Source organism: Corvus kubaryi, unplaced genomic scaffold, assembly GCF_017639235.1.
Source record: "Corvus kubaryi isolate FWS band 111438036 unplaced genomic scaffold, C.kubaryi_AGA036_p1.0 37394, whole genome shotgun sequence".
Classification (NCBI taxonomy): domain Eukaryota; kingdom Metazoa; phylum Chordata; class Aves; order Passeriformes; family Corvidae; genus Corvus; species Corvus kubaryi.
In genome coordinates, this window is record NW_024581133.1 from 15,839,071 (window position 1) to 15,849,376 (window position 10,306).

Consider the following 10,306-nt stretch of genomic DNA (forward strand, 5'->3'; position numbering starts at 1 on the left):
ATGAGACACAAGCTCTGCTCTGAGGCTCCCTGAATCACGCTGATAACCCGAACAGGCCTACCACACCCAACACAGGGACAGGAAATCAAAGCTTCTTCCAGTGCGAGTAATGAAAACTCAATTATAGAATTCCAGGTGTTACACTTGTAACAAAAGCAAAATATAGTTAAAAAGTATTTGCAGATCTTCCGTTGGATCACTTGCGATTACTGTTTCACCTCAACAGCATGGACCATTTACTGGTCATCGACCTTAAATACTGCAGAAAGCAGCAAGCACTCCCCACCCCAAACACAAGCAGTTTTTCCTGTAACTTCGGCGTGGTTTTCTTAATCCCCTGCAGGTGAATAGACTTACACAGTTCTTTCAGGAATATGCTGTCACACAGTGATTTGATTCTGCAAAGAGATATTTGTCTCTGCTAGAAGTATTTTTTTGTAGGCATAGACAAAGATGGCAGACATGGGGTAAAAAAGTTTTAGGCTTAGCCAGGTCCACAAAAACAGTGGTGGCAAAAGCTGGGAAACACAAAAGAGACAAGAACATGGGCTGAGAGACACTGTAATTGCTGGGATGAAACAAGATCAGCAGTACAAAAAGGGAGAAATATTAGGAAATACTACACTCAAGGAGGCAACAGAGTGGACACGAACTGGTCACTGCAGAAGGTGAAAATAATGTTAATACACCTTTTCTGGTTAAACAAAAGTGACATGAAAGGGAGAGCCATAGGAAAATCATGGAGCAGCATTTTGTCAGAAAATGTCAGTGCCAATATTGCATTAGTTTGACACATTAGCTTTCTTTTTGGCAAGGCCACTGTGGTTATTTCTCTGTGTATTAAGGAACCTGTCTCTCAAAATTAATTCCTGACTATCCCACTTCAACCAGTGTCTATCACAAACAGTTAAACAGATAATTTCCCCTTACTTTTCAGGTTTCTTAGGAAAAAAAGAAGATCACTGGCAACTTGGAAATGTTATTCACAGATCAAAAATACTTAGAGACCTAGAAGTAACAACCATTCTGTACTGAGTATTCATTAGGGGCTTGAAATAGGGATATGCAGCCAGAGAGCCAATTTGCCTCCTAATGGCTGCACAATCCCTCAGGGACAGTTTTTTTTAACCCCCATCTCTTGTCAAACATTCTTAATACAAAAGCAGAAAAGCATAACCACAACATCCTCAGCTGAAGAAAGTGTTTTCAACATGTATGTTGGATTTTTGTATACAATCTGCTGAGTCACATATTAATTAATTGAGGAGGAACATAATCATTCTCTTACCGGATGGTCCATTTATCTTTCAGTCTTCTACTGCAGCCTGTTTCAATGACACTACTACTTCCATTTCCTTAGAAATTTGTTATCTTTTTAACAACGCAATACTTCTTAAAATAGAAAGTAGCTCATATACAACCATTAATTTTGGCTAACTACATCTTTATATGAACAGTTTGCAAAAAGTTTGATATCGAGCGAGCTATTATTATAACCAACAGCTTCAGAAATATTGTCTCTAACATCCAACTCAATCATCAGTTAGTCAAACCCAGAATCACACATTGACCTCAGTTCAAAATAGACAGGAGCCTCTCTGAACTTATACAAACTTCAGGGACTGCTGAAGTGATTTCAAAAGAAAAAAGATTGACAATAGGAAAAAAGCCAGTATATTCAGAGTCATGAAGATACAAACATATTCAAACATGTTACAAATTCCTTCAATTGCTCTCTGTATATGTAGGTCAACTGACATCAAAGGCACTTGTCCCAGCTGGGGAATTTAAGTAGTATGAACAGCAGAAAACACAGTCACACTTTTGGCAGAAGAGCCAACCCCTAATACCAAAGCCATTCATCCTGCCCATGGAAATATGATATATTCTCTGTACCTTTAAGAAAAACGTCTGCAAAACCAGTGATTTAAGGAAGGCAGCAGTCAGACTGAGCAAATACGAAAGCCTTCTGTTATCTGCCAAACAGGGAAAGGGAATTAATTCATGGGGAAACAGCAGCCAAGTGCCTGTGTCACTTTTTAAAATGAGACCATAAGACTGTATGTCATATAGGTTATTTCTGAAGATTTACCCAGGACTTGGAGGGTTTGTATAGCATGTATCCCAAGGGGTTCTGGTCTGTGATCACTGCTCCTGAGCACTACTGTCAGCTTTAGGCTGGATAAAAGGCTGGGACAAGGACTGCACTTACCTCAAGTCCAGTGTCTCTTGTGTCTATCTCACAGCTATTTACTGGAAGAAACATGCATTAACTAGTAAAGCAGTGCCAAGAAAGGTTTTCAATTTGTTTTCACATTTTTTGATCCTGGCACTCCCTTAAAATACCTGCATAGAAGGCGATATTTTAAATCACCAACAACTCCTTCATCTGCAATTCCCCTGTTTGTGACCTGGGACTTCCTGCATGCTGACCACAGCAATCAAGAGCACACTTTGCTTGGCTGGGGGTGCACAGAGTCCTGTGGATGGAAGAACAAATATAATTGTGCCAACTTCCCATTCTTCCCTTCTGACTGTTCTCTGTGATTGAGCTTCAGCCTGTAGTCTATGGACATGCTGTAGGTCCTTTTGTTCCATCCTCTCAGTGACATTACCATTGCCAACTCTACCATTCTTTTGTTACTACTTAATATTGTTTGATAGTAATTTTATCTTTTTTTTCCTCCCTCTTTCAATTCAATATACCATTTTTTTTCCACCTCACCAACATGATTTTTCCTGTCATTATCTTCTTATCATATTACTGGAGGCTTGATGTGCTTAACTTGACTATTCTGTTTAAGTTTCCCTCTGACCCAACTTTATCTTTGCAGTAACATCTTTGCATATGGAGTCACCCCAGCTAATTTTTCTCTCACTTCTGTTTTGCTCCTTCATCTACACAGATCTTGCTCACCTCTTTCAGGATGCTGTCTACAAACAATCAACACTGCATTAACACTAGAGGTATGAAGGCCACAATTCTGTCAATATATATTGCCTAGCTAAACCTGTTGCTTCAATTAAAAAAAAAAAAAAAAAAAAAGAGGGGAGGGATCAGGAGAAAGAACTTTCTGGTCTAGGTGTGACTGAGCCTCTATCTAGTGTTGCTCCCCGAATGTGTTGCAAGAGGATAATATAAATTCCATTCTGATAAGCACATGGATCAGGCAGACCTCTGGGTGTTGTTTATGCATCTTGATTATTTGTGTCTAATTTGGGAACTGCCATGATACAAATACATAGAGATTTGTTATTAGCTCTCATAGTAATTACAGGTTACAAAGACAGTGAAGTATAACTTAAAAGTTGTACTAGTTGGGTTCCCGGGGTAACAACTTGGCAAGTTATTATGTCTATGGCTACAGAGGAAAGAAGGAAGGACTCCTGCTTAGCACACCCAGACTGTATTAGTAAAATTCTAAACACTGAAAGGGTTGTTCTGCTTGGGGGAAGGGCAGGTTGTGTTTTGGGTTGTTTGGCTTTTTTTTGGGGGGATGGGGGGGTGGTTGAGGGAGTTTACTCTATATTACAGAATTGTAATCCCACATTTTTGAAAAATAGACTAAATACCAGAATACCAATGCCACCTTTTATCTAGTACAATACCAGAGAACCAGACATCTTGTTAGGTGCTCCACCTAACAACCTAAGCCCTCGGATCAATTCTATTCTGTGCACTCTTGTTCCTACACTACCATGCACATTCCCGCACAAATGTTATTCTCCACTCAGAATTTCATTTACTTGAAATAATCCCTTTTAAAGAGCTAGACTTAATCTCTGGAATGATCTTCTGTGTTGGCCAGATCTCTAGTATTTTGTTATGTGTGTGTTTGTTTTACAAATGAAGCATTATAATAGGTAAGATAGCTAGCATTGGCTGGTTCAGTGTGGGAACAGAGAGTGTATGCAGGCATAAGCAGTGTGCTTATGAACAGATCATCCAGGTTAGACACTGGCCGCCTGGGCTGCCTGCCCTGCACTGCTGTGGTTTGCTGGGTGATCTTAGACTGTTGCCTTCTGACTGATCAGGCTCCATCTTTTGACTGCTAACTCTTCAGAACAAAGTTTAAGCATTGCATCTGCTAAAGAAAATGGTAAACAACATTAATTACTTCATCAAGATACAAAAATAAATTAGATTCATCAAATTGTTTCCAGTTTATCTTCATCTGTTTCATACAAAGTCTACGTTACAAGACAGGTGATGTAACCTTGTTTAGAGGGTGTATTTTAGCAATCACTGTGACTGACAAAGACATGACAGGCATTCTGCCCTGAAGTTACTTCCCATGCAGAATCTCCAAGTGCCTCATACATAAGAGCCTGACAGCAAATGCTCTTTATAGCTAGCAAAACATCTACCTCTCCACCAGCTGACTGCATCTTGAAGGTGATTTGTAAAAGTTTTCTTTTATATCCTGATACTGTTTCATCACTGGATTTGCTTCAGCTACTTCTCAACTCTATATGTGAAATAATTGTCAGCTGTTCAGTATCCCTCTTCTGCCACCTCCAAGCATATCTGACTATAACCTTAGCTTGAACTCTAACATATTTTCAACTGGTTTTCTTAGTTTGAACTCTTATTTTCAAATATTTTTTTCCTCACAAGTGTAAGTAACACCATCATCCTCAGCATTTTATCTTTCAATCTCAGTGGATCCTTCCACTCCAAGGCACAAGGAGCTTGCCTCCACAAAGAACCAGATGCTTGAGTGACTTTGGATCCCAAATCAATACAAGAGAGTAACAAAGCAAAATATTAGCTAAGATTATAGTTACAATCAGAAAGGAACTCCTTTAGATATTCACAAAAGCTAATAACAAAAACATGTCTTGGGGCACACATACAGCCTAAATAAAGTCTCTATCACATGGCAAAGCCCATGAAGTTTAGGTCACTGTGGTGCAACCCATTGCACTGGCTGTTCACTGTTCAAGGCAAACATGGAATCATCTGTGCTCTGTCAAGATGCTCAGAAGCAAGCAAACCTCTTTATTACTCTCACCTAGCTGACACAGGTAACATGAGCCACCAACTTCAAAGGTGCTGTAGGCTTTTCCTCCTGACTCAATCCAGGCTACTGCACCCTCTTTCCTTCTGTTTGGCATGAGAACTAGAGCAAGCCAGAGAGGTTTGCACATTTAAATGACACAGAGATCCAGCCAGGAATATGCATCATGAACAAATGTAAACCAGCAACTCATACCAGGTGCAGCAAAACCTAGAAAAGTAACTCCTCTAGCATATGTTTCTCATGAGTATTACTTGTATCTGGAGCTCAAATCCGTTTCTACCCTCAACTGTGAATCACCAGCAGTTTGGTTTTTCAGTGTGCCCCATGGGAGTAATCATCTAGTGACTAGGAGAGGTCTCCTAGATACACACAAACAAAGAAATGAAACACTTGCCAAATCCCTTGTACTGGTATTGGAGACTTGAATAAATTCCAGAGTCTTTACACTGAATGAAACAGTGGCAGGATATAGAAACAAACAGTCACTATATGTGTGTAACCATGTTTCAGTGCATTTCCTCAGTCCCTGGGGACTTCCTGATGCCCTTCTTGAGAGCCAGTTGCCTTCTCATGCAAAGATCATGCAGTCTGAGACAAAACGAGGACTGTAAAGCCTGGTCAGATATTAAAGCTTACTTTCTGTTCTTAGATTATCACAAATACCCTCAATCACAGTTAATGTAATTTGGGTTGGAGAACTGCAATTCCATCTGAATCCAGGTATCATGCTGTCCTTGGTCCTAGAACTAATTCTTCAACTGTTCCTTTAACAGGTTAAAAAGATCAAATCTCAAAACCAAACCCCACTGTGCTGAGTTCAGCTTTCTCAGTAATATCAGCACTATGCTGCTAGTATAAACAGGCTACCAGTATATAGTACAACATTAAGGAGAGATTTTGAACCCATTTAGATCTCACAATGCTTAAAACAATCATGGCTTCCAGCTCTAAAATAATGTTCCCCAGACAGCCACCACACTGGAAAACATTGTAGAAAATATTACCAGTGCACATAGGAGCCCCTGACATCATCCAGAACAGACCAGCATGAATAATCACTGCACAGTTTTTGGCCTGTCTTGCCAAAGGACAGAAACAACTACAAAAGATGGAAGCTGCCAAAAGCCCTCAGGGAATTTTTTCCTAGGAATCGTGTTAAAAGGTTTAATGCAAAACCAAGTCTGTTCTGCTTCATTGTTTCCCATCATTATGTGCTCTTTCCACTTTAGTGACTCATAACACAAACAGTCCCATGGTTTGGATTAGTCTCCTGGCCTCTGCCAAAGTACTGGGGAGGCTGTCACACCTTAAATATGCCCCTAAGAATCCTGGAGAATAATTCTGGAAGTTCCAAGGAACCTAATTAAGCTACTTAAACTTACTCTAAAAATGCTTAAACAACAGGTTCCTAAGGCAAATCTGCAGGCTGGTAACTACATACTGCAAAAATTATCTTCTTGTTGTTTAACATACTGCCACCTCTGAAATGACCCAGGAAAATGTATTTTAAAATCACTTACAGTGAGAAGTTCACTGAAAGAAGTCAACACACAATTTCTACAGCAATCTGGAATGCAGCCAGAAATTTTCAGTTAAAATCAACGATTATGTGAAATAGCAGGAAAGGGGTTTTTTTGGTGGCTTGTTTGTTTTAAAGCATATCAATCTTGTTTTAGTCCAAAACACAAAATGCAGGATTTTGAGAAAGTTCTTACATGATCTAAACTTCATTACCTATGGATCAGCTTCACTACCTAGGATCAGCTGAGGTACTAGCTAGGCATGAATGATGCCTTGCAAGACAAAGGAATATCACAGATTTTTAATTGCATAGGACTGATGTTTTTGTTGCTCTTACAAGTGGCATCTTACAGCTTTAGAGAAAATTTAAGGCAAAGAAAGTTGACTTCAAATAGCTGTTGACTGGGTGGCCGCTACTAAGAGATTTGTTTCTGCCAGGCATACTATGACTTTTCCAGGTCAGAAGCACAGGTCTGAATTCTAAAACCAGAGCTCTCTTCCTCTAATGAGTAAGAAAAAAATATATTAAAAGCCTACTGTTTTAGCATGAAGGAGTACACATAAAACTTAACATTTTCACATTTGATTTCTGATAAGCCTTCAGTAAACACTTCTACTGGAGCTGGATAACTTTCAGTGCTGTGTCCTGCACACCAGTACCCAGTGCTCACACCAGGCAGACAGAGGAGACAGAACAAAGGGCTGCAGTGCCAACACAACTACAGATCATTTTCAAACAACTTCTCAACACTAAGGTTTATTTTTCCAATGCTTCTACCCTCCAGGAAGTCATTAATACAAGAATGAGCAGCCATCAGTGTGTACAGAATAAATGAGTTCAAAACAGCAGAGGAAAGAGCCCAGCTGGCTGAGCAACAAGGACAGACATGGAGAGCCAGCCAGCCATCATCCTTCCTGTGGAGAGAGAGGCTGGACCAAAGAAAGCCTTTGGGAAGGTTTTGCCAGTATAGAGTTAGAAGCCCAAATTTAAGACGCAGCCAGAAACATGCGCACACACACATACACACACACAGAGGAGCATGGAGCCACAGACATTCTCTAGGCCAAAGAAATGTGTACAATACTTTATCTTCTCAGTCAGACTGTCTGGGCTGGGAGAAAACCTTTAAATGGAAGACAATGTATTTTTTTGGTAACTAGGATGTCATGTGAATTATCGTCCCTGAAGAGGACAGGAAACAAACTTATTTATTCATGTGGGCCCCCCCCCCCAAATTTTCTGCTTGTTATTAAAACAACCAGCCAAAGAGGTTGGTGACAGGTCTACTGACGCACAAGATGCTTTTTCTCCAGAGACAGCAACAGTGTCAGTACAAAATTCTTTAAGGTTTCTTAACCTCCCTGTGCTGCTTTTGCACTAAACAAGTCACTAATCAATCTCACTGTGCATTCTGCTTAGGTTACTTGCAAACAAGCCAAAGAATTTTAACTGTGATGCAAGTACTTGTTAATTTACAAATGGCTACAAAAGCTGGAAGTAGCATGTGCAGCTTTGCAGTAACTATACCTCCTTTTTATTTCATTACTTCTGCTATAAACAAAGAATATCCAGAGAGCTGCACAAGGTTACTGTCCTCCTGTCAGTCAATGGAACAGAACTGCAGTTAACTGCATGGTTCTGAAATAAATAGGTTTTGACTGCTGAGGTAGCTTTTAACTACAAGACCTGCTCAGCCACGGGCTTCTGACAGCTTTTTCCTTCCCTCTTTTTTAAGCTCAAATTTAATCCAATCATAAAAATATTTGTTGAAGTGCTCTGTCTGCCTGGCAGCATAGCCCACACTAGACAGACTGATGGGTGACTTACTTCAGCAGGATTTTTTTTTGCATTCCTCCTGGTTTTTTTATTTTGAATTGTATATGCAAAGATTTGGTAGGTGGAGCTTTTGAAAGCAGAGCTTTTGAATCAATTGCAGCAGACTTGGCATGGGGTGGCACTCCTGCTGTTCACTCAACTATGGGATAAACAAGTGTTAATCATGAGCAAACTTGAATTTTCAACTTTTTCAAGGTTGCATCATTATTCCAAATTTTGTTTTCAGAGATGAAAATTCTAAACAAATATTCACATTTTATTTATAGATGCTTTAAAACATTTTCTGAAAAATACACCAGAAGCATTGATTTCAATGTGAATTTGACCACACTGACTCTTAACATGGGCACTTCTAAATTTATTTTTAGAAAATCCTTCTGTTTTCCTTTCTATGCTAAAGTGTATCAGAAGAACTGACATAGGAGGAACAAGAGAACTTCAGTAAGAAAGGCTATGCTGCATCATTCCTTTCAAATCACAGCAGAATGCACTCCAGCAGCAGCTGTGGTAGCAGCAAGCCTTAGGGGAGAAAAGAGTCACAGCAAGACTTTCTGTTGAATCTGTTTGGGAAAACAATCGAAGTCTCAGGTACACAGATACACCCTCATGTCAGGGGATTAATCTAGAAACATAAAGGTAAATTCCAACTGAGAATATCTGCTGCCAGCAACTGATTCTGTGTCCAGAGGTACAGAATTTGACACGTTCCTTTTCAGTTTCAGGTCTGAAAAAGCACTAGAATGGTCAATACCTTTCTTTTTTTTCCACAGTTGATCACCTAGAGGTACTTGTATATGAACCTATGTATAAACTCTGGAAGACCATTTTCAGATCAAAAAAGCCTTTATAAGAAAATGCCCAAACTTTCTGTGTTTGTGCAGAGGATGTGTATTTTAACCCTGTGACCTCCACAGGAACACCTTTAGTACATATTGAATAGACAGGAAAGAGTCTTCATTTGGCATCACTGTATCATCTTTGATACTGTTTTGCTGAGGAATTCAAGAGCTCCCTTTCTACCTAAACATACAAATCTAACTATTCTCACAGTGCTCACACAGTGCAGTGCTAGCAAAGGACTGACTGCATTTAGATAATGTTCTCAGCATCATTAGAGTATCACAGAGTCTCATGTTTGCTGTTTCTCTGAAGGCGTTAGTTCCTAAAAGCCTGAAATTATTCAAGAATTCAGGATTGTCTGGACAAGGCAGTGGTGGGGAATGGACAGGGAGTCCATAGCTCTCATTTCAAGGTAAAATTTCAAAAATACAATTTCAGTTACATGTCCTTGAATGCAAAAGGCTTGAAACACTCAAAAGTATGTCAAGGCTTATTAAAACCTACAACTATTTTAAAACTCTAGATTACCTTTGTTCAAAGAATTCTGATGATATCTGCCATAGTAGAGCTTGCTCTTTTCTTTCTTCCCAAACTGTATTCACTTGGCAGTACCTGAGAAATGAGAGGTTTGTGGTATGTGCTTGTTCTCAAGGCACAGGCAGGTAAGGTGACATTCCTGGCCACTCACGGTGCCATACAATGGAGGAATCTCATGCACAGGTGAAAAACTGTTGAGCGAAGTACCTCTGAGTAAGTTTCAGTGAAACCAAAAAGTATTCATGCATCTTTTGGAACAGCTGGCTCTGTGCACTGCAATGAGAACTAGGCTGTCAAGCTGAAGGAAGCAAAGTGGCTGACTGGATTATACAGCTTTAGTTAACAGTATCAGTATCCTTTTCCTTGTGGCTCCTCTCAACAAGGATACTGACCATTTGGAAAAATAAAGAAAATACTTTTCCTCTATTAGGGCGATCAAAAATAGGAAATGCACGCTTGTAAAAACATGCTGCAAATACTCGGAAGGATGTGGCTGCTCTATTTCATTTCAAGAATCAGAGAAGATGTCACTGGGGTCTAATAGCCC